The sequence below is a fragment of the Rhinatrema bivittatum genome, chromosome 5 (assembly GCF_901001135.1).
Source record: "Rhinatrema bivittatum chromosome 5, aRhiBiv1.1, whole genome shotgun sequence".
NCBI classification, from domain to species: domain Eukaryota; kingdom Metazoa; phylum Chordata; class Amphibia; order Gymnophiona; family Rhinatrematidae; genus Rhinatrema; species Rhinatrema bivittatum.
Genome location: NC_042619.1, coordinates 120,007,359 through 120,033,096, shown reverse-complemented (window position 1 = coordinate 120,033,096; position 25,738 = coordinate 120,007,359). Strand labels below are relative to the sequence as shown.

Sequence of the window (25,738 nt, the reverse complement as noted above, 5' to 3'; positions counted from 1 at the left end):
CTTTTCCATTATTGCATTGCATACAGAATACAGCTTGTGGTTTCCAGTTCAGTTTGTCTGCTTGTGTGCGTTTGAGAGAGATGGACGAAGCATGTCTGTGTGAGAGATACAGAGAAACTGTGCATGCATGTCACACACACAAGCTCCCCCCTCTCTCTCACCAAGCATGTGTACATGTATTGTGTCCACGTGTGCCCCCCGTCTACAACAATCTTAGGATGACAGATATGGAGAGCTGGATATTTTTAAAATCCTTAAGTTTTAATTATTGGGTGTTTGATGTGTCTGCTGTTTTGAAATATTTTATCGATGTTTAGGAAATTTTAAAATTATATATTTGGGGGGGGGAGGGGAGGGGGGGCGCCAAAGTATCCGCCCCAGGTGGTGCCAAAAAGGAAAATTAGTTCTTACCTGATAATTTTTATTACTGTAGTACCAAGGAGCAGTCCAGACCGTGGGTAAAGCCCCCGTTCCAGCAGGTGGAGACAGACCAGAGTTCTGAGGCTTGCCCATATAAGGACGGAACCCACCCAGGAACCCTCAGTATAACCATTGTCAAAACAGAAAGGTATAAGATCAAGCAAGTAACAGGATAACTATAAATGTAATTTAAACCAACAAATAACAGTACAATTGAATGAACTGTGTAAACTAAATGCTCGTGTAACTACCCCTGATCATCGTAACGATGCTTCCGGTGCCTATAAGCAAAATCCAGAAAGACTATGCAGGAATCAAAGAAATCCTATAAGAAGGAAGAGACAAAAAATACCTGGAAAAAGATTTGAGCGGACAGAAAAGAACAGGTGGATGTCTGGACTGATCCTTGGTACTACAGGAACGAAAATTATCAGGTAAGAACTAAATTTTCCTTTCCCTGTACGTACCAGGATCAGTCCAGACAATGGGATGTCCCAAAGCTTCCCTACAAAGGGTGGGACCCAGATAGTCCCGCTTGAAGAACCTGCCGACCAAAGGAACCAAAGACTGGAGCCTGAACATCGAGGCGGTTGTGACAAGCAAAAGTATGAAGGGATTTCCATGTAGCCACCCGACAAATTTCCTGCGGAGACACAGATTGAGACTCCGCCCAAGAGGTCGCTTGAGAACGCAAAGAACGAGCTTTTAGGCCTTCAGGAATTGCTCAGCCCTTGCAAATGTAAGCAGAGGAAATCGCATCCTTCAACCAGCAAGCGATCGTAGCTTTAGAAGCTTGCTTCCCCTGTTGTGTCCACTCCACAGGACAAAAAGATGATCAGAGACACGAAAATCATTGGTGACCTCAAGATAACGCAATAAGACTCGCTTAAGATCTAGATGACGAAGATCATCTAGATCTTAAGCGAGGCTGCGATATCCTCTGGAGAAAAAGCGGGAAGTTCAACGGACTGGTTAATATGAAGAGACGAAACAACCTTAGGTAAGAAAGAAGGTACGGTCTTGAGAGAGACGCCCGAGTCCGAAAAACGCAAGAAAGGGTCTCTACAAGATAGAACTTGAAGTTCAGACACTCTCCTGGCTGAACAGATAGCAACCAGGAAAATAGTCTTGAGAGTCAAGTCTTCGAGAGTGGCACGACGAAGAGGTTCGAACGGAGCCGTACAAAGAGCTCGAAGAACCAAATTTAAACTCCACGAAGGACAAAAAAACCGGATAGGCTTTTTTTGTCCTTCGTGGAGAAGGACAAAAGGCTTTAGATGCTTAGCGCCTCTGAGAAAACGAACATCTGGATGAGAGGCTACCGGCCGACCTTCAATGGAACCCAGGAGGGGACCAAGCGCTGAGACCTGAACACGCAGGGAGCTGACCGAAAGACCCTTGGAGAAACCTCGCTGAAGAAAAAAAAAAAAAAAAAAAAAGAAGTGTATCACCACAACAGAAGGGGATCGAGCGGAAAAGCCCAAATCCTCGCAGACGTTTTCAAAAACCTTCCAGACCCGAACATAGGTAAGCGAAGTTGACTGCTTACGAGCCCTAAGGAGGGTAGCAATGACCTCTTCCTTATATCCTCTGCGACTCAAACATCTCCGTTCAAAAGCCATGCCGCTAGACAAAAGCGATCCACCTGGTTGAAAAATACAGGACCCTGACGCAGGAGATGGGGCAGATGACCGAGACGAAGAGGGCCGTCTGCAGTGAAAATCACTAGGTCCGTGAACCACGGCCGTCGGGGCCATTCAGGGTCACGAGAATGACTGGTCCGCGATGGAGCTCTAATCTCCGAAGAACCTTCTCCACTAACGGCCATGGTGGGAACACATAAAGAACATCGGAGGGCCAGGGAAGAACCAGCGCATCCACTTCCTCTGAGCAATGCTCCCTCCACCGGCTGAAGAACCGGGGAGCCTTGGCGTTGGCTAGCGTCGCCATGAGGTCTAGGTGAGGGGGACTCCACCTGCGTACGATTAGATCCATCGCTACGTCTGATAACTCCCACTCGCTGGGATCAAGATGTTGTCGACTGAGGAAGTCTGCTTGGACATTCTCCTTGCCTGCTATGTGGGAAGCTGCCAGGCGATCCAAGTGCCTCTCTGCCCAGAGAAAAAGCTTGCTGGCCTCTAGCGCCATTAGACGACTTTGAGTCCCCCCTTATCGATTTATGTAAGCCACCGTGGTGGAATTGTCTGATAGCACTTGGACCGCTTTGTGGCAAATCAGAGGAAGAAAAAACTTGAGGGCCAGGCGAACCACTCGGGCTTCTAGACAATTGATGTGCCACCAAGATTGGGACAGGGACCAGAAACCTTGAGTCACATGAGATTGGCAGACAGCCCCCCATCCAGAGAGGCTGGCATCTGTCGTTACTATGACCCAGGAGGGAGTCAAAAGAGGCATCCCCTTGAGAAGGTGAGCTGGGGAGAACCACCATTGTATATTGGCGATGGTAGAGTCTGAGAGAGGGAGAATCTCCTGATACTGTTCTGACTTCAGCTTCCAACGGGACAACAATGCTCTCTGTAAGGGACGCAAATGAGCAAACGCCCAGGGGACGAGATCGATCGTGGAAGCCATGGTCCCTAGAACCTGCAGGTAATCCCACACTGTGGGAAGCGGAAGAGTGACGAAAGTGTTCAACTGATCGATCAAGTTGAGTGTTCGAGTCCGAAAGAAAAAACTTTCCCGACCCGAGTGTTGAAAAGAGCGCCCAGGAATTCTAGCTCTTGTGAGGGCCGAGAGTGCTTTTGGAGTACTTGACTATCCAGCCGAGAGATGTGAGAAGGGCTAAAACTCTGTCTACCGCGAGCATGCAGAGAGCGGTGGACTTGGCCCTTATCAACCAATCGTCCAGGTAAGGATGGACTAAGATCCCTTCCCGACGGAGAGCTGCCGCAATGACCACCATGGTCTTGGTGAAAGTGCGGGGGGCGGTGGCAAGACCGAATGGGAGAGCCCGAAACTGGAAGTGCTGGCCTAGGATCTGAAAACGAAGAAACTTTTGATGTTCCTGACAAATGGGAATGTGAAAATAAGCCTCCATGAGATCTAGGGAAGCGAGGAACTCGCCGGGACGTACTGCCGCAATTACTGCCCGTAGAGTTTCCATCTTGAAACAGGGAACCTGGAGGGCCTGATTGACCCTTTCGAGATCCAGAATGGGGCGAAAGGAATAGTCCTTTTTGGAACAATGAAGTAAATTGAATACTGGCTGGCGCCTTGTTCTTGCACCGGAACCGGAAGGATCGCTCCCAAATCCTGAAGTCTCAAAAAAAGGTGACAGACTGCAGGCCGTTTGGAAAGGCCGCAAGGGGACACGATATATAGATCCGGCAGGTCCCTGTCAAACTCTAATGCGTAGCAGTGTTCTATCACATCGAGGACCCAGAGATCGGAAGTGATTTTGGCCCACTCCTCGAGAAACAGAGAAAGACGCTCACCTAAGTTTCGTGCGGAGGAATGGACCGGCTGAATTTCATTGGGGAGCTGATTTAGTGGTACTGAGTTGCTGATTGCCATCTCGGAAACCCTGACGGCCACGAAAGGAATGGGACCAAGAATGGGACCTGGACACGCCTCCCCTGGGAAAGGAGCCGTGGGCTCTGCTAGCGTAATGGCGGTTCCCCCTGAAGCGAGAGCGAGTCGGGAGAAAAAAAAAAATAAAAAATCTTCGACTGTTTGGGACGGTCCTCTGGCAGCTTATGGACTTTGTTTTCACCCAAGGACTTAATAAACTGTTCCAGGTCCTCACCAAAAAGCAACTTGCCCTTAAAAGGAAGAGCGCCCAACTGAGCCTTGGAAGAAGCATCAGCGGATCAACTGCGTAACCAGAGAAGACGCCTGGCCGAAAACGCAGAAACCATAACCTTAGCTTGGACCTGAAGCAAGTCATAAAGGGCATCGGCACCATAGGCTCTAGCACCCTCTAAACGCTCAGCCTCCGAAGACGGGAGGTCCTGGGTGCTGAGTAACTGTTGCATCCACCTAAGGCTTGCCTGCTGCATGAGGCTGCTGCAAATAGTCGGCCGGACTCCGAGCGCTAAGACCTCAAAAATATGTTTCAAATAAAATTCAAACTTACGGTCTTGCACATCTCGCAATGCAGTAGCGCCCACCACGGGAATGGTAGTACGTTTTGTAACAGCAGTGACAGAAGAATCTACTTTAGGGATTTTTAACATGTCCAGGCAGTCCTCAGGGAGCGGGTATAGCTTATCCTTAGCCCTACCAACTCGGAGGCCCGCCTCTGGGGACTCCCATTCCCTGAGGAGAAGCAGGCGGTGCATAGGGTGAAAATGGAAAGTACGCGATAACACCCTGAGTCCCGCGTCCGCATTTGGTGTCATTGCAGCTGCCACAGAGTCATCTGGTGGGGCATCAATTCCCAACTCTTGGAGAACGAAGGGAATAAGGGGCTCCAATTCTTCCCGCTGAAATAAACGCAGGACACGAGGGTCGTCGCCCTCCAGCGGGGGGGGCTTGGGTTGTAGTATCAATATCCCCTAAATCAAGCGGGTCAGAGGGAGGCGGGGGGGGGGGTCTGCTGGGGGAGGGAGAACACCCGGAACCACCCGAACCCTAACAGGACCCTGCGGGTCTGGAACCATATCAGAAGACTGCACAGGGGGGGAGGGTCTACCTCCCTTTGTAAACTTGCTAAATAAGACTCATGTAATAAAAGCACAATATCCGATAAAAAACAGGTCCGTGCTGATTTTTTTTTTTGTGGAAGGGGGGAGGGGCGGGAGAGGTGAGGGGGGTCCAAGCCACCTCTCCCCCCCCCCCCCCCCCCGAGAGCGAACCGGGCTCAAATCAGGGGGGAAAAAATTGGATCCCCAGCCCCCGGAGAAGCAGGAAGTGTTGAAATGGCCGCCGCTGACGCGCGTTCCCAGGTCAGGAACAGCTTTGAAATTAGTCAGTGAGCCCTTCCCCGAGGTCTAAAACGTGGCAGTTCAATAGAGGAGCCCTCACCCCCTGAAATGCACTTTGAACATACCCCTTCGCGGGAGAGTCGGGAGGCTGACTCTCCACAGGCTAAACAGAAAGATGGCCGCAGCATAGAGCAGGGAAGCAGCCGCTAAGGTAATTAAAAACAGCTGAGCAGGGAGCCCCTGAGGAGCTGGGCGGGAGATTGAACCCCGCTCCCTCCTCACAAAATAAACCGCTGCCTTTTATTTATTTGATTAAATAAAGTATATAAAATATATATTCTGTGAAAGTGAGTTTTCTTTTTTTGGTAAATAAATAATTCACAGAAGCAGGGGCATGAAAGTCATCCCTGAAGGCTCAACCAAGGCATGTGCATCTCGGGGCACGGCAGCAGTAAACGTGGGGAGAGGGACTGGCACCACCAGTATCACCCACACTAGGGCACCGGGAAGGGAACCTAGGCTGATAAATATCAAGGGGCAAAGCCCCCCTAGGAACCCCAAGAGCGAGGGAGACAGAACTGTCTGCCCTGACACAGAAAACTGACAAAAATAATTTTTTTTTTTTAAATTATAATTGAGAAGTAAACTAAAAATGTACTTGCGTGAGCTTGCCCCAGAAAAAGAAGAAGAAAGACTACAGAGGGCAAGCTAAACAGGGAACCAAAGGGTGAGCTGTTCCACCTGCTGGAGACAGACAAATACTGAGGGTTCCTGGGTGGGTTCTGTCCTTATATGGGCAAGCCTCAGAACTCTGGTCTGTCTCCTTCTGCTGGAACGGGGGCTTTACCCACGGTCTGGACTGATCCTGGTACGGACAGGGAAACTCTAGGTTAATCTCTGCTCAGATCCAACATCAGGAAATGTTTCTTCATGGAGAGGGTAGTGGATGCCTGGAATGCACCTCCAGAAGAGGTGGCAAGGACAAAAACCATACACGAATTAAGAGACATGGGATAAACACTGTGGATCCCTGAAGACTAGAGGTGGAAATGAAGAAAAGGGCTCATGGGGGTAACTTGCTTGGAACAACAGCTACTACTCTTAACGGAAGGCATGGGGATTACTACCCTTAACCAATTAGCTTTCATGATTTTCACGCAACTGTAACATCGTCTCTCTGCTTCAAAGGCATGGGGGGGGGGGGGGGGGGGGAGACACGGGACGACAGCCACCAACGCTGGGCCCTGACAGACACTAGGGAAAAGTGTGGGACTGCTTTTCCAGCCAAGCCCAAAAGCAAAGCATGTTCAAGCAGCACTGTCTGAATTATCAAGGCAGCTGTTCCATCTTATAAAATGTTGCTAGAAGTAATTGTTTTGGGCTTAACAGTTGCTTGGCTTTGATTGTTAATATTACTATTCTTAACAGAAACATGGCAGTAACCTGCACAAGAGCAACAGTTACTACTATAAGAAACTTGCTGGGCAGACTGGATGAATTATTTGGTCTTTCTGCCATCATTACTATGTAATTTACTATGTGCCATGTTTTACCTTCCCCCAAAATCTGACTAACAGCTCCACAGATATGAGTGATATTAAGCCCCTAGACAGATGGACTAGATCACTACTATAGTACTTTCAGCCATGGTTGAAAAAGTGCTAAAAATCAAAGAAATTGAAAATTGACGGATCCCCCCAAAAAAAACCAAACAAAAAACCCCAAAACCCAACCACACACACCATACTAATAATGAAGGAAAGTAATAAAATAAGAAAAATGGATGGCAATGAGCAGAATGTCAGAAATAGAGGCTTAAACCATGGTGCAGTTGGTCCAGCAGAACACCCTCTAACAGATCAAAACAAAAACTTGAAGGGCAGGAAATCCAGGGGTATGTGGAGAAACCCCTATACATGCTCAAAGACTTTCTAGGAAAGCTCTAGAAAAGAGTCTTAGACTTTATACTTGATGCATATCAAAAACCAGCAGTGCAGTTCAGCATGACTGACACAAGAGAACAGTATATTCGCTCTTGAAAATTAAAGTTAACCCACTGGGCTGGCTGAATGAATTTGATTAAGATGAACCTGCTACCAAAGCTGCTATATCTTTTCCAACATGCTCCCTATAATATCCCCAGGCAAGTTTTTATAGATCTGCATAGTCAGGTGCACAAATTTATCTCAGATCACAAGACAGCAAGATGATCCTCTGACTTCCTAAGAAACAGGGTGATATAGCCCTACCTTAATTCATGTTGTATTATGCGCTGCTGGCCTTAGAGGGGGCAACAAGCTTTTGAGGCAAGTCTACCTGAGCTTCTATTTATGCCTGCCTCCTTGCACTTAAGACTGTATGGAAATAGTCCCAGCCTTGCCCATACTCAGCATATCTGGAGACAGGCCAATAAATATTTGGGTTGTGTGAAGGCGTCACTCGTGCCTTTCACTCCTATTTATAAGAATTCATGCATTGCTAATTGTACCTTCTCCAGTGTTTTAAGTACTAGAGAGATAAGGGATTGGTATGTGTAGCCACCTATGGGGGGGGGGGGAGGGGTGGAGTACAGACAGACGATGAGTTGTACACTTTATCAAGAGCTTGTTGATTTTGAGTTAAAAGATGATCATAAGTGTACTATCTGCGATTGAGAAGGGCTTTGGGAAGTAAGCTAGATTTACAGACCCCACTCTGTATACTAAATGGTATGGAAGTGTTTTTTTGTGGATTTGGATGCCTCTGCTGGGGGGAGGGGGGGTCCAATACTTATTGGGGTATCATTCTGCAAATATTTGGAAATATCCCAAATTCTTATTGATAAATGGAATGAAGATCTGGGTTCCACCCTCACAGCTAAAGAGTGGAAGGTGGTCTGGAAGAAAGCTCATAGGAGTTCTAGATTTTTAAAGTAGAATTGGTGGTGGTTAAGCTTCTCCACAGAACCTATCGAACTCCAATTTTCTATTCCAAAATATTTTCCAACACAAAGACTGTGCTGGTGGGATTGAGGAAAATGAGAAATTACTACTTAACTAAATTTCCTTTTCTTTAGTATAGGACCGATGAAACAGGAGGGTAGGCTAAGAAAGCCGTGAGGGCAACAAAATAGTTTAGACGCCAAAGGGTTGTCCGATTAGAAACTCAGGCCGAGTTTCGCCCGCACACGGGGCTGCATCAGGGGCTAAAATACAAACAAATATAACTCACAATACAGGACATACGAAACAATTTAAAATCATGAGTATCATTGACCCTTTGTCCTGTTGTAGTTTCATGAGAGTTTTGGCTATCAGCGGTATCGGGGGATACACGTATAGGAGCCCTGTGTTCCAGGGGCAAGCAAAGGCATCCATTGCTATCGTACTTTGTTGCCTGTGCAGGGAGCAGAATCTGTCCACTTTGTGATTCAGTTCAGATGCAAAGAGGTCGATTGTTGGTTGACCCCAACGCTGGAAGATTCTCCTCGTTACCACAGGATCCAGAGACCACTCGTCGGGATGGAACTGTCGACTGAGACGATCTGCTACTACGTTCTGTATGCCTGCTAGATAAATGGCCCGTAGATGCATGGAGTGTGCAAGGACCCAGGCCCAGATCTGCGCAGCTTCTTGGCAGAGAAGATAAGAGCATGTGCCATCCTGCTTGTTTAAGTACCACATTACAACTGTGTTGTCTTTTTGTATGAGAACAGTCTTGTGTGAAAGGCAGTCCTTGAACACATATACCAAAGAGCGATCCCTCTCCATCGCAGGCCCCACTCTATGGAATACCCTGCCCCCCCGTTCGACAAGAAACAAGCCCACAAAAATTCAAACAAAAACTAAAAACCTGTCTATTCTTACAAGCATACACAACCCGCTCTTTAAACCCCCTCCTCACCTTCAGTAGCCAATACCTGTACAAGATGTAATTATCTAGGTGTTTTTGTATATATTCTTACCCCAACTCCCATTACATGTATAGCCAGCCCATAACCTGCAAGCCTCTAATATTTTGCGGATATCTGTGTGTCATGTATATGTATATAGTTTACCCCAACCTTCTCCCCCGTTTCCTCCCCCCTGTAGCCACAACTTGTTTTTAATTCTTGTGTTTTCTGTAAAGCAATTTTGCTACTGTTTATGTTTTAATGTAAACCGATGTGATGTATCTAATGAATGTTGGTATAGTAAAAACTTTAAATAAATAGAGTATAATGTATAGCTCAAAGCTCTAGGAAGTTGATCTGAAACGTTGCTTCGAGCTGTGTCCAAGTACCTTGAGTTTGAAGATTGTTCACATGAGCTCCCCAAGTTGGATGCGTCTGTGGTTAAGATTACTTGTGGAACTGGTTGCTGGAAGTGTAGACCTGTCATCAAGTTGGCTTTGTTTGTCCACCAGGGAAGAGACAGACGCAGCTGATGGTTACATGGATCTTGGATGAAAGAGGTTGAGTGGCTTGGAGCCATTGAGATTTCAAAGTCCATTGAGTTATTCTCATGGCCAGCCTGGCCATAGGAGTGACGTGGAAGCCATGTGGCCCAGCAACGTGAGGAATTGATGGGCTGAGGATTTGCCCTTCATGCACAGAGATGTAGCTAGTTTGGAGAGCATGTCTGTGCGGTCGTTGGGCAGGACAGCCTTTGCAACTGTGGTGTTCAAATCTGCTCCGAGGAAGGTAAGGAGGCGAGATGGATTCAGATGGGATTTCTGGTAATTGATGAGAAATCCCAACGAGTGTAGCAGATTGATAGTGAGCTTGAGAGCATTGAGGGCTCCTTGCTTGGATTGGCTTTTGATTAGCCAGTCATCCAGGTAAGGAAACACGTGTATGCTGTTTCTGTGTAGATAGGCCGCAGTCACTGCTAGGCACTTTGTAAATACACGGGGTGCGGAGGCAAACAGATACAAAAAAATTTAAGAAAGATCTGAAGACATGGCTCTTCGAGCTAGCCATTTCAGACCAAACTAAGGAATGACTAACATCAAGCTTCCAGAAATTGTACATTTTTCCCCGACCCTATTATGTTATTTTTATTTAGTGTTACACAGTTGTAAGCTTAATAATGTCTAATTGTTAGCACATATTGGTTGATGTATATTTTAGCATTGTTGATTTGATCTAATTCCTGTAAACCATTGTGATGTAAATACGAACGACTGTATATAAAAATTTTTAAATAAATAAAATAAAGTCCGAAAGGCAGAACCCGGTACCGAAAATGTTGATGTCCCACTATAAAACGCAGGTATTTGCGGTGATGTGGGTATATTGGAATGCGAGTATGGGCGTTTTGAAGATCCAGAGAACAGAGCCAATCTCCTTTTTGTAGAAGGGGAAACATGGTGCCTAGGGACACCATCCTGAATTTTTCTCTGTAGAAATTTGTTGAGATTGTGGAGGTCTAGGATGGGGCAGAGGCCGCCTGATTTCTTTGGAATGAGAAAATAGCAGGAGTAGAACCCTCTGCCCAACTGTGCCCAGGGAATGGCTTCCACAGCCCTGGCGCTCAGTAGGGTGGACAGTTCTGTCTTTAGAAGGTGTGTGTGATCTTTTTGCATCAACAGTGGATTGGGTGGTGAATCCAGGGGTACCAATGAGGAAGTTTATGGTAATGATGCATATAACCCATTGGTCTGTGGTAATTGCCAGTTGGTTATGAAGTGGTGTAGCAGACCTCCTACCAGCAAGTCTGGTCTTGGATTTAGAGAGTGGCTGCTGTTCTCTGGACAGGTTTCAAAATCCAGAGGCTGGGCCAGTTGCGGGGCTGGCTGAGGTCTGGAGGCCTTAGTCTGACGTGACTGTCCCCTTTGTGGTGGTCTGGCTGGTCTCACACACGAGATTGTCTGTGGGTAGTACTTGCGTGAGTGATAAAAGGGTCTTCTGGCATCCCCTCCTGGTGGTTTTTCGAGCCGAAGGAGGTTCCGTGGAGACTGGAAAGCTGACGCAGGGTCTCATGGTGATCTTTTAATTGTTCACAAGATCATAAACTTTGAGCCCAAATAATCAGTAATCTGAGGATATCACAAATTCCAAAAAATACTGTTCCCCAGTTGTCACTTATTTTCTTAAAAAAAAAAAAAAAAAAAAGAAATTGTTATGAGATATCTGTGGGACCTTCACAAGTACAATTTGTAATTAGCATAAACTGTGTTCTCTACAAGTCCAGCTTTGCTTTATTAATTTTTTCAATTTTTATCAATATCATTTCAATCTCAACTTTTTTCTATTTCTATTAAAATCTTCAACCACTCATCATGAAGGCAGTGATTAACTGGAACATTAAAGCTAAGTTTGGGTTTTTGCTCTCTGATGAAATAAGAATAAGACGCTAACCATAAGGATACCAGTGAGGAGACCTTCATGATGAGTGGAGGATCCTGAAATTCAGTTGAAGGTTTTAATAGAAAAAAGTTGAGAGATTGAAATATTGATAAAAATTGAAAGAATTAATAAAGCAAAGCTGGACTTGTAGAGAACACACAGGCCGATACAGTAAGGACGCGGTAGAAAAAGTGCGGCAGTGCCGGGCGCCCGCTCGTTTGCCGCGCGCACAGTTCGGATCACATACCGTTCGATACAGTATTTAAATAGCATGCAAATGCAAGCCGAGTCCAAAGCGCATCCAAGAAGAGTCCATGAAGCGCAATCCATTTTACTGTATAGAGCGCTATACAGTGCCTATACAGTATCCTGGGTGCGCTGGTACCTGTCATTTCAAATGACATTTGAAATGACAGGTACCAGGAAGTGGATCCCAAATTAAAGCAAAAGAAAAGGATCAGAGAAGTATCAGCAGGCCTAAACTCTTGCCTGCCCAACCTAAAATCCAACGCACCGGGAAAACCACGCTTCAGGATCGGGCAAACTTTCCCCAGCCCCCGCTCACCTGCCCTGGCCGCGTCCATGGGTGCCGGTCTCCGGAGCAGCCCCAGTCCTCTCTCCCCTCCTCCCGGGGGCAGCCGGTGGCGAGAGCGGCTTCAGCAGCCCGGGTGTTCCCCATGCGAGGCGCGGCTTCCAGCATCCCTCGCCGGCGATGGTGAATGAGCGCATGCCGTGACCTCGGAAGTCCAGCCGGGCGCTCAGGTCATGGCGTGCGCTCATGAGCTCATTCACCATCGCCGGCGAGGGCTGCTGGAAGCCGCACCTTGCATGGGGAGCGTCCGATCCTCCCCGGGCTGCTGAAATCGCTCTCGCCACCGGCTGCCCCCGGGAGGAGGGGGAGAAAGGACTGGGGCTGCTCCGGAGACCGGCACCCATGGACGCGGCCAGGGCAGGTGAGCGGGGGCTGGGGAAAGTTTGCCCGATCCTGAAGCGTGGCTTTCCCGGTGCGTTGGATTTTAGGTTGGGCAGGCAAGAGATTAGTTATGGAGGTTTAGAGGTTATGCTTGGAAACAACAGGTCCTTCCTTCCTGCTCTGGAGCTGTCAGCGCGCCCGCACGGGAGATCGGCACCTATGGATGCGACCAGTGCAGGTGAGCGGGGGCTGGGGGAAAGTTTGCCCGATCATGGCTCCTCTAAAGGTCTTGTCCCGGGGGGGTGAGGGGGTCGTTTGCCCGTGAATTTTCGTCTCTCTGACCTGACGCTCCACACTAACGCAGGGGTAAGGGTAGGCGGTAAATTATCAGGTTAAACACGTGGCAAAACTGCAGGTTAAAAAGGTGATAATCGGGGCGCACGTTACTCTATGGGAGGGAATAGCTAATCAGATCGTTTATATACCATATACATGCCGCGGGCGGAAAGGGTTACCCGTTGATTTAAAGAAGCAGTAAGGATGGGTTAAAAGGGATAGTGAATCGCGGGTTGGACTAACGCGGCCAAATTGTGAGTAGAAAGCGGGTTAGAAGCAGGGTAACCGCGGCCACGCTTTACTGTATAGGCCAGACAGTTTGCGCTAATTACAAACTGTATTTGTGAAGGTCCCACATAGAGAACTCATAACTAATAAAAAAAATATAAAAAATTAAGAAAAATTAAATGACAACTGGGGAACAGTTTTGTTATTTTTTGACCTTTTAATTGAGCCACTACATCCTGAATCTTGTCACCAAAGAGATGATCTCCGGTGCAGGGAAGCTCAGTGAGCTTGTCTTGAACTTCTGTTTGCAAGTCAGATGCCTTAAGCCAGGCCCATCTTCTGGCACTGATTCCTGTTGCTGATAAGTGAGATGCCGTCTCGAAGGAATCGTATGCAGCTCTGACCTCATGTTTTCCTGCTTTGAGGCCTTTCTGGAGAATGGCAATGAGGTTTTCTTGTTGTTCAGGCAGAGAGTCCGCTATCCCTTGGACCTGTTTCCATAGGTTCCTTTGGTATTGTGTCATGTATAATTGATAGGCAGCTATGCATGACACCAACATAGAACCTTGAAAGACCTTCCGGCCCAAACCATCCAAGAGTTTTTGGTCCTTTCCAGGGGGAGCTGAAATATGGGGGCGCAGCCTCTTGGCTCTCTTCTGTGCAGATTCCACTTCTGACGGGTGAGGTAGCTGTGGCTTCTGAAACCCTGGAGTGTGCTGGACTAGATAAGTTGCATCTGTCTTTCTATTAACTAGTTGGACAGTGCAAGGATGCTCCCATAGGCAATGTTGCAGATCCAAGAGCACTTCGTGGACGGGAATGGCCATAATTTCTTTGGGGGCATCTACAAATTGAAGGACTTTCAATGTCTTGTGATGTGTGTCCTCCTCGGTAACTAAGTTAAAGGGATGATCTCTGACATTTCTTTTATAAAACTAGCAAAGGAGAGGTCTTCTGGAGGAGACAGTCTCCTTTCTTCTGGAGGAGATGGCTCAGAGAGTATGTCCTCTGTAGAAGTGTCGGTGTCAACATCCTCCTATGGATCATAACGGGGTCTCTGGCTGAGATCCCGAGGGAGGGAAAAAACCTGGTACTCCAGGATGTGCTAGCATAGACTGATCCCTCGATGGAGGATGCTGCGGCACAGATGGGAGACTTAGGCAGCATCGAAGGGAATCCTGGGCGCCTCAATCCCGAGAGCTCTGGACTAGGAACCGGTTCTGGCATCGGTGGAAGCGGAGCTGGAAGAGGACTGGAGTCTGTGCCACCTTCTTCCGAGGACTCCGGAAAGGGTATCGGGGGTTTCGGAGACTCAGTAGGTAGTCTTGGTACTGATGGCCCAAGCTGGGTCGGAAGGGCACCGTTGAGTGTAACCAGGTGGTCGAGCAACAGTCTGAAGAACGATGGCTCCTGTGTCGGTGCAGATATGGGGGCTGGTGTTGATGGCGGATGAAGGTTCCGAAGGGCATCGAGGACCGCCTGTCGGACAAGTATGTCGAGCTCCTCCCTGGAAGCTGGTACCTCCACAGGAGTCTGTGGGGATCGCCTCAGAGTCTCGGGTGGAGAAAAGGTTGGAGGCTCCCCTACCCATGTCCTCTTCGCAATCAGTTCGATAGCCATCGATAGCCATCGGTGTCTGTGCCGGCACCAGGTGTGGAATCGCATCGGTGCTGGTAACTGTTTCCCTTGGTGCTCGGTCCTGTCTTGCTCCGGCACAGAGGAAGACCATGCCGATGCCCTGGATGTTGTCGGTGACGGACGGTCACTGCTGCCTTGCTGCTCTCTGCGAGGTTTGTCGATGTTCCTGCTGGTGACGACTGGGTGGACTTTGATGGAGTTAGCTTTATCTTGAAAAGGGACTCCATCTTGTCCAGGCGGGCACGCTGCCCTTCGGGGTCATTTGAGCACAGCTTGGGCATCGACTAACATCATGCGATGAGCAGAGGCACAATACACAGATGACATGCGGGTCAGTAATGGACATGGTACGCAGACAATCTGGGCATTTTCTAAATCCAGTTGCCATGATGGAAATATAGGGCCGCAAAAACGGTCAGTGGCCTGTGGGAACAGAGAATAGGGTAGCAGGAACAGACCAAAGACTGTGGAGATTACTCACCAAGCGACGAGAAAACAATGTCGCGATGGGAGACCCCCTATGAGGGGAACTTTTTTGTGAGGAAAACTTCAAGTTTTTCCGTGAGGAAAAGTAGTGAGAAAATTCTCACAGAGCTCTAACTGCGAGGCAAACTGCAGCAGGGAAAAGAGAGACTGAAGGGAGACCCATGTGGCTACGGGGATTGTGGCATGCTGGGCATGCTCAGTGTGCCGGTCAGGGGTTCTAGAGGCCTTGACAGAAAGGTTTTCTGTGATAAGGCTGTCTGCTGACATCACCCACACGTGAGGACTACCATCCTGCTTGTCCTGGGAGAATCAGCCAGTCATCCAAGTATGGGTGGTCCAGAATCTCATCCTCCCTCAACATTATCACCACCACCACCACCATAACCTTGGAAAAAGTTCTGGGAGCAGTGGTCAAACCAAAAGGTAGCACTCAAAACTGATAATGATGCTCAAAAACCGCAAAGGGCAGAAATAATTAATGCTTTAGCCAGATGGGAATATGCAGGTACGCCTCGGACAAATCCAAGGACATCAAACTCCCGACTATACTGCCATTATCACTGAGTGCAAGGTTTCCATGCAAAAATGAGTCACCCATAAATAATGGATGACCCCTTTGAGACCCAGGATGGGACAAAGAGCCCTCCCTCCTTGGGCACAATGAAAAATTGAATTTTGGCCTGTATTTTCTTGAGATGCGGGAACTGGGACCACAGCCCTCAGACTGAGGAATCTTGACAATGTATACTCCACTGCCTGCCTCTTCTGCAGGGAGACACCATGAATACGTCCTGAAGAATATTGTGAAACTCCACTGCATATCCATCTCATATCACCTCCTGGACTTACTGGTATGACGTGACTGACCCACTTTCGATAAAAGAAAGAAGCGACCCCCTATCTCCTGTTCCCGGGGTGGGTTGGCACATCTACATTGGGAGGCTCTGGGGGGGGGTTCCACTGCCTGGAGTCTGTACCCAGTCTGGGCTGTCTGGGACAAAAAGGACTGAAACCTACCCAAAGGTAGAGTCCACTGAAAAGCCACTCTTCTGTAAGGTTGAAAACGTTTGGATCCCCTAGTACAACCTCTCATGCTAAAGGAGTATGGTGTCTGTTTCTTACCCTCCAGAAACCGGAACAACCTGGGATTCACCCCACTTAGAGTGAGCCTTTAAAAGGGCAATTTTGTAAGGTTAGACTTGGAGGTTGCATCGACTGACTGATTTCTCAGCCATAACAGACACCTGGCCGCTATTACCGAAGCCACCCCTCTGGCTGAAGTGCGGACCAAATTGCTGCCTGTATCTGCCAAAAAGGCAGCTGCTGGTTTCTTCACTGCCCTAGAATTCACACCAGATTCATCGACCTCCTGAGAGAGAAGTAAACAAGAGAGCCACCAGTGAACAACAACAAATGATATGCAAAGTCAATGCCATTGCTTCCAAGCCTTGCTTCAGGATGGCCTCAATTCTCCTATTCTGCGCATCCTTCAAGGCTGCTACTCCCTCTACGGGAATAGTTGTCCTCTTGGTGACAGCACACAAAAATTCATCCATTTTTGGAAAATGAATTGCTCTTTTACCACTGGATCGTCCTCCTTTGAAATTAGCTTCCAGGCTGCCCCACTCAAGATCAATCAATTCTTGAATGGCCTCAATTATCGGGAAGAAACAAGAGGCTTAGAAATCTGAGGCTTTATGCAAAGAAATCAAAATTGGAGAAATTACTTATCTGATAATTTAGTTTTCCTTAGTGTAGACAGATGGACTCAGGACCAATGGGTATAGTGTACTCCAGATAGCAGTTGGGAGACTGAGTCAGATTTCAATCTGACATTAGCCTACATATACCCGTGCAGGAAGCTTAGCTCTTCAGTATTCTCCTTGAAAAGCAATTGTGGATATATGTGTTTTAATAACTTGGCTAACTTGATTAACTTGGACTGGTTGCACTGATTTCCAATTGAAGACTGCCAGTGCACTCAACCGAAAAATGCCGACACTCGGCAACTATGGTGTCTTGAACTGGGGGTAAAACCTAGTTTACCCGTGCTTGTCTTGCTCTTGGGGATTGTCACCCGAGGTTTCTGGATTTAGGAGCAGCAGTAGGCAGGATGCTGACTCCATCTGTCTACACTAAGAAAAACGAAATTATCAGGTAAGTAATTTCTCCATTTCCTAGCATGTAGCAGATGGACTCAGGACTAATGGGATTTACAAAAGCTACTCCCGAACTGGGTGGGAGGCTGCCCATGGCCCACTTAATACTGCCCTTGCAAATGAGGTGTCCTCCCGGGCCTGGACATCCAGGCGGTAGAATCTAGAGGTGTGTATGGAGGACCACGTTGCCGCCCGATAGATCTTGACAGGTGACAGCATCTTGGTTTCTGCCCAGGACACTGCCTTGGCCCTCATGGAATGTGCCTTGACTTGTAGAGGTGGAGGCTTCCCTGTCTCTACGAAGGCCGCCTTGATTACTTCTTTGATCCAGCGGGCTATGGTTGCCCGCGAGGCCGCTTCCCCTTGTTTCTTCCCACTGTGAAGGACGAATAGGTGGTCAAGTCTTTCGTACGGATTCAGACCTTTCCAGGTATCGGACTAGGAGTCTGCCGACGTTAAGATGGCGAAGGCGGCGTGAGTCTTCCGAGTCCTTATGTTAGTCTGGAGATGGCTTGAGATTGTTTGGTTTAGATGGAAATGAGAAACCACCTTCGGAAGGAAGGAGGGGACAGTGCGAAGCTGTATGGATCCCAGTGTGAATCTAAGGAACGGTTCCAGACAGCCTAGTGCTTGAAGCTCAGAGATGCGACAGGCTGAACATATTGCCACTAGGAACGCAGTCTTCAAGGTCAGGAGCCGTAGTGACAGACCGCGTGTAGGTCTGAAGGAAGCTCCCGCTAGGAAGTCTAGTACTAGATTGACATTCCATAGGGGCACCGGCCACTTTAGTGGTGGTCGGATTTGCTTGACCCCTCTCAGGAAGCGGGAGATGTCTGGATGGGATGATAGACTGATGCCGTCCACTTTGGCTCTGAAGCAGGCCAGCGCGGCCACCTGAACCTTGAGGGAGTTGAGACAATCCCTTCCTTCAGTTCATCCTGCAGAAATTCCAGGATCATGGGGGTTTTGACTGTCCGAAGGATGTCGCTGTCCTCACACCAAGCTTCGAATATTCTCTATATTCGTATATAAGTAAGAGACATGGAAAACTTGCATGCTCGGAGCAAGGTGTCAATCACTGCCTTAGAATATCAGTTCTTCTTCAGGCAAGTCCTCTCAATGGCTAGACCGTAAGAGAGAATAGAGTTGGGTCTTCGTGGAGGATCGGCCCTTGCCGAAGAAGGTCCCTGTGTGGGGGTAAGCACAGAGGCTCCCCGCAAGAAGTCTTCGCATGTCTGCGTACCATGGCCTTCTTGGCCAGTCCGGGGCCACTAGAAGTACTAGTTCTCTGTGGTGTTGTCTTGCGGATGATCCCGTCCAGTAGTGGCTATGGAGGAAAGGTGTACAGCAGGTCTTCCTGAGGCCAGGTCTGGACGAGGGCATCGATTCCCTGGGATTGCAGTTCTAGTCTGCGGCTGAAGAACTTGGGAACTTGGGCGTTGGACCGGGTTGCCAGGAGATCCATGGCTGGGGTTCCCCAGTGGTTTACTATCAACAGGAAGGCTGTGGTCAACAGCGTCCATTCCCCTGGGTCTAGACTCTCTGCTGAGGAAATCCGCAGTGACGCTGTCTTCTCCCGCGATGTTGGTGGCTGAGATCCCTTGCAGGTTTGCTTCTGCCCACGCCATTAGGGGATCTATTTCCAGGGACACCTATTGGCTTCTGGTTCCTCCCTGGTGGTTGATGTAGGCAACTGTTGTGGCGTTGTCCGACATGACTGACAGATTCTCCCCAGAGCCTGTGACTGAATCGTAGGCAGGCTAGTCTGACTGCTCGGGCCTCCAGTCATTTTATGTTCCATCCCGACTCTTCCTTGTCCCATTGCCCCTGGCAGTGGGATCCCCACCCTCGCAGGCTCGCATCCGTGGTGAGCAAGATCCAGATCGGTGGGTATAGTCTTACTTCCTTGCTCAGATGGTCTTCTTGTAGCCACCACTGGAGTTGGGTCCAAACCTCTGCTGGTAGCTGGAAGCGGATGGAGTAGTTCTGGGACATCAGGTTCCACCGTGACAGTAGGGAACTTTGTAGTGGACGCATGTGGGCCCTTGCCCACGGGACGACTTCTAGGGTCGATGTCATGAGATCGAGAACTTGGAGGTGGTCCCATCCCATGGGGCGAGCATAGTTCAACAGTTTTCGCAATTGGTCCAGTTTCCTTCTCCTTGTAGGGGGGGGAAGAACAACCTCGTCTTGTTTGGTGTCGAACCAGACTCCCAGGTACTCTAGTGATTGGGAGGGCTGCAGGCAGCTCTTGGCTGAGTTGATGATCCACCAGAGATTCTGCAATAGATTCTTGACTCTGGTGGTCACCTGGCAACTTTCCTCTGGGGAGTTTTCCCTGATCAGCCAATCGTCCAGATACGGACGACGTACGAGGATTCCTTCTTTCCTCAACGTCGTCCCCACTACCACCATGATTTTGGTGAACGACCGAGGAGCAGTAGCTAGTCCGAAGGGTAGCGCCCGGAACTGGTAATGAGGGTCCAGTATCGCAAAGTGTAGGAAGCGCTGATTGTCGTGGTGGACTGGGATTTGGAGATAGGCTTCGGATAGATCCAGTGAAGTCAGGAATTCCCCTGGTTGTACTGCCCTTATGACTGAGCGTAGGGTTTCCATACGGAAGTGTGGTACCGTGAGGTAGCGACTGACGGTCTTGAGGTCCAGGATGGGCCGGATCATTCCCTCCTCCTTGGGGACAATAAAATAGATGGAAGTGACCAGTATTTTATTGGTGCTTGGGCACTGAGGTTATCGCCTTTAGGCTGAGTAGTTTTGTCAGTGTGGTTTCCACTGTGTTCTCTTGGAGAGGTCTGGTGATCTCACAAATTTGTCTGAGGGATGCCATGGAAGTCAAGATAGTATCCCTCTCGAATGATGGTTAGGACCCACTTGTCCGACATTCTCTCGACCCATCTTTGGTAGAAGAGGACATAAAGAGAGGTGACAAAACATTTTTCAGATATCAGTGAAAAGAGAAAAGTTCAAAGTGGTATAGTGAAATTGAAAGGTGGAAAGGATCAATGTGTGGAGAGAGACTAAGAAATGGCAGAAATATTAAACAAATACTTCAGTTCTGTGTTCACTAAAGAGGACCCTGGAGAAAGACAGTCACTAGTTAACAAGAAACTGGAGGGGAGTGGAGTAGATGTAACTCCATTTACAGTAGAGAATGTATGGGAAGAGCTGGGGAAACTGAAAGTGGACAAACCCATGGGGCCTGATGAGGTTCATCCCAGGATACTGAGGGAGCTTAGAGATGTGCTTGCGGGTCTGCTGTGTGATCTGTTCAATAGATCCCTAGAAACAGGAGTGGTGCTGAGTGATTGGAGAAGAGCGGTGGTGATCCTGCTTCACAAGAGTGGGAACAGAGAAGAGGCTGGTAATTACAGACCAGTTAGCCTCACTTTGGTGGTGGGAAAAGTAATGGAGTCACTGTTGAGAGAATAGTGAACTATCTACAGTCGGGAGAATTGCTGGACCAGAGGCAGCATGGATTCACCAGGGGAAGATCCTGCCAGACAAACCTGATTGACTTTTTTTGACTGGGTAACCAAGGAATTGGATCAAGGAAGAGCACCTGATGTCATCCACTTGGATTTCAGCAAAGCTTTTGATACGGTCCCGCATAGGAGACTGGTAAATAAAATGAGAAGCTTAGGAGTGAGTGCCGAGGTGGTGGCCTGGATTGCAAACTGGTTGACAGAGAGAAGACAATGTGTGATGGTAAATGGAACTCTCTCTGAAGAGAGCAGTTTTAAGCGGTGTACCACAAGGATCGGTGTTGGGACTGGTCCTGTTCAATATCTTTGTGAGCGACATTGCAGACCGGATAGAAGGTAAGGTTTGTCTTTTCGCGGATGACACTAAGATCTGCAACAGAGTGGACATGCCGGAAGGAGTGGAGAGAATGAGACTGGATTTAAGGAAGCTGGAAGAGTGGTCGAAGATATGGCAGCTGAGATTCAATGCCAAGAAGTGCAGAGAGTCATGCATATGGGGAGTGGAAATCCGAATGAACTGTATTCGATTGGGGGAGAAAGGCTGATATGTACGGAACAGGAGAGAGACGTTGGGGCGATAGTGTCTAATGATCTGAAGTCGGCGAAACAATGTGACAAGGTGATAGCTAAAGCCAGAAGAATGCTGGGCTGCATAGAGAGAGGAATATCGAGTAAGAAAAGGGAAGTGATGATCCCCTTGTACAGGTCCTTGGTGAGGCCTCACCTGGAGTACTAGGTTCAGTTCTGGAGACCATATCTTCAAAGAGCCAGTCAAGATGGAGGCGGTCCAGAGAAGGGCGACCAAAAAGGTGGAGGGTCTTCATCGAATGACTTATGATTTAAGAATCTAAATATGTACACCCTGGTGGAAAGGAGGAGCAGAGGTGATATGATACAGACTTTCAGATACTTGAAAGGTTTTAATGATCCAAAGATGACAAACCTTTTCAGTCAGAAAAAAATCAGCAGATCCAGGGGTTACGATTTGAAACCCCAGTGAGGAAGACTCAGAACCAATGTCAGGAAGTATTTCTTCACGGAGAGGGTGGTGGATGCCTGGAATGCCCTTCCTGAGGAAGTGGTGAAGACCAGAACTGTGAAGGACTTCAAAAGGGGTATGGGATAAACACTGTGGATCCATAAAGTCTAGAGGACGTGAATGAAGAGTGGGTGGCTCGCGGGAATGACTGCTACTACCTGGAGATAATACCCTTATTCAATAAACATACACATGGTTAATGCGACTCCAACATTGCTCTAATAGTCCAACATTGTTCTAAGCTTCAACGGCAAGAGGAAATGTGGAAAAAAGGATTTGCATTCACAAAAAAGCAGGGAGTAGCTTGCATTACGGCGGTTACTACCCCAAACCAAATAAGCCCGATACTTCACGCATATCCAGCATAACTCTCTGCTTCAACGGCAAGGGGAATGAAGAAAAGTGGATCTATATACAGACAACAATCAACAAGGACTGAATTACATAGTCTGGGTAAACAAATAAGCATGGGTGTAGCTTGCTTTTTGCGGCGGTTACTACCCCTAACTAATTAAGCTAGATATTTCATTTAGATGCAGTTCCAACACTGCTCTCTACATTAATGGTGGGGTGGAAGGGAAATAGACCCAAAAGGTTACCAAGAGCCAAGAGAACAAGTATGAGAAAAAAAAAAGTGCGAAGCTTGCTGGGCAGACTGGATGGGCCGTTTGGTCGTCTTCTGCCGTCATTTCTATGTTTCTAAGAGGATGAGTCTGCCCCCTATGGCTTCTTCCTGTAGATGGGTCTGTTGATTCTCATTGTGGGGTGGGGCAGGGCCTGTACCTGAGCTGGCTCCCCTCTTGTTGTGCCTGTTCCGAAAGGACTGACCTCTGCTCGCGGGGCGAGGTGCTTGGTATGTGTTTTTGTACGGTCTAAAATGCTGGGCTCCTCTGCCCTTGGTTTTTCGGGGAGAGGAGCACTGGCTTTTGTTCCTGTCCTCCGCTAACAGAGGTACTGGGGATTCGCCCCATTTGTTGGCTAACTTCTCCAGTTCACTTCTGAACAGGAGGGATCCTTTAAAAGGCATTCTCATGTGTTTCGTCTTGGAGGTCGGGTCGGCTGACCAATTTCGAAACCATAGTTGCCTTCTAGCCACTATAGATGAGACACCCCTGGATGAGGTGCACACCAAGTCAGAGGTCGCATCTGTGAGGAAGGATATCGCCGGTTCTAATGTTTCAGCGGAAGTGTTTGCATCCCTGGAGAAGCAAGCAGGCACTTGTCACCACGGCGCAGCAGGAAGCGATCTGCAGGGACATTGCTGCGACAAATGACTGTTTAAGGATGGATTCCTGACGTCTGTACTGGGCATCCTTGAGTGCAGCTCCTCCGACTGGGATGGTGGTGCGCTTCGAAACGGCACAGACCATGGTGTCCACTCTTGGGAACCCTAGGAGTTTTGGCCGTGGGTTCCAGGGGGTACAGGGCTTCTAGAGCCCATCCTCCTTTGAAGCTGGCCTCCAGGGCATTCAATTCCAGGTCAATCAATTGCTGTACGGCCAGCAGCATTGGGAAATAGCATGAGGCCTGACTGAGACCGACCAAAACTGGGCTCGTCTTTGGCTCAGTCGTGGTACTTGCGCCAGGAATGGCCAGCATCTTCAGGCTCAGAGACACGAGAACTGGTAACTCGTCTTTGGAGAAGAATCGCATCATGGTTCGGTATGGTTCCATCCCTGGAGGGATTTCCCCCCTTCCCTGAGGTGTAGTCTGTGTCCCCTAAGGGGAGGCTTTTACCCAGTAGTGGCAAGTCTCGAGGGATCCGAGGGGGGTTTGGATGGTCTTGCAGTTCTGGTGGAGACTGTGGTTCTGGTGGAGCATGTGGCTGTGTCACAGGCGATAGTGATTGCGCCTGGACAAAGGCTTGCAGGCCTTTGAAGAATTCAACCCAGGAAAAGGTCCCTGGGTCCATATTGAATCCAGCGGAGCTCCCTGAGGTGCCCATCTGAGGAGGGTCTGAGCCGGAAATACAGAGGTCCGGGGTACTATCATTGGTGGAGCTGGATTCCTCTACTGGCTGAGGGGGGACCTCTGTTCCCCCAGAGCCTCTTCGCACTGCAGGCAGAGGCCACTTTGGGTTGCACAGCTCTCAGGTGGCAGGCTGGGCAGAGGGCTTGTCCCTTGGCTTTCTTGGCCAGCGGTGCCATGATTTGTGTACGTGGAGTGGCTCAACACTCGTCTGTGCGCGTAGGTACGTGTGCCGGGAGACTTCGTTGTCCGCTCCGGGTGAGTCAACGCTGTGCGTGTAGGATGCGGAATATATGCGTGCAGGCCTAACTGTGCGCCCAGCACCGATGTGCACGGCACTGATGCATGCACCCAGCTCGCTGTTATGCGGACAATACGGCGATCAAGGGGGGGGGGAAATGGTGCCGACGACCATGCGGGCAAGATGGCAACCTCGCTGGAGGGTCTCCACGTTTGTGGACCCTCGCACTGGATCGGGGTCTAGCCCGGACGGGGCTGCTCAACCCGATATAACAGATGCCGGAAGGACGATCTGTGCAGCTATCCGAGCCTCGGAGACTTTAAAAAAGTTTTCTACTTTACCTTCTCTCGGCACGTCCCGGTCTCATGCCGGGCAGTCTCCGGCTGTGGGGGGAGAAGGAAAATATCTTCACCGCCGTGCTCGGTATCACACCCGCTGCCTCTCAGCCACTCTGGGGGCTAAGTCCACGCCGGGAACTGGCTACCGGACCGAGGCTCACCTCTGAGGGATCTCTGAAAATCACCTCAGGAATTCTCGACTGGGGGAGGTACCCTTAGGTATCACTGCAGAAGCGGCCCTGCCCAGCAGTATTCTGGTTCTGGAAAGAAGTAACTCAGATCTCTAAAATGGTAAGCCTGCCAGTGTACCTGCAGCAGAGGATGGGCCTGTTGAAACTGTGGCAAAGATCAATGGTCCTAGTTAAATATAGACTACTTGCAGGCCAACTGATATTGGCTGTGAGGTTTACAATTGCAAAATTTTGGAAAACAAATCCAACCATGGATTACTGGCATGCTCAGATGAGGGTAACGGATATTGAAGAGATATTTTGCCTTAGTGGGGAAAAGATTTTTAAAAATCAAATTTGGGGGGTGCTATCTGGGCTATTATGACATTTATGGGTCTGGTTAAACCTCGAATGTATTACATAACATCAGATGGCAAGTCTAATACAAGCTAACATGGCAACACTACTATCCAATGATATGCTGTTTATCTCTATTTATAGTTATGTCTACCTGTCAATTGTACCTTGTGATGTTGCAGTAGTGACCAACTGTTTTATATGCCTGAAAGTTGATAAGAGTTTATTAAAAAAAAAAAAAATTTAACCCACTGCAAAGTTAATAAAAGCCCTATTATCAGGCATGCAGGGGAAATAGTACCTGTTAATGAAATATCCCAATTACCTGAGGGCCCTCTGCTTTCTGCTCCAGACAATTTACAAGGAACAAAAGGGGAGGGGCAATGCTGGAGTGGACAGAGTGCAGAGCAGAGAAAAGCTACTCTGCTCCCTAAACCAACATTCCCCCCCCCCCCCCCCCCCCCAAACTACTGAATTCCTGGGTGAGATGCCTGTTACTTGAGTATTCCAGATAGTTAAGGGCAAGATAATGGAGTTTTTATTGTATTAGGGGTTCTTTACTAAAGGTAAGTAAAGAATACTTCATGGGGAGGTCGTGTCCATCTGTCTGACTTGAAAAGGATACTTAAAGTATAAGCTGACTTAGTTGATAAGTTTTAATTCTTCAGTTTTACGTAAAAACCATTGGCATATACAATGCATACTTATTTCTCCTAGCTGATGTATTACCATATTTTGTTTCCTACCATTAC

The 25,738-nt window shown here is 48.4% G+C and overlaps 1 protein-coding gene across 3 annotated transcripts in view; it reads right to left on the bottom strand.

Moving 5' to 3' along the window:
* KPNA3 (karyopherin subunit alpha 3) overlaps positions 1-25,738 on the bottom strand; it is a 276,618-nt gene that overhangs the window by 109,981 nt on the left and 140,899 nt on the right. The window lies entirely within an intron of this gene.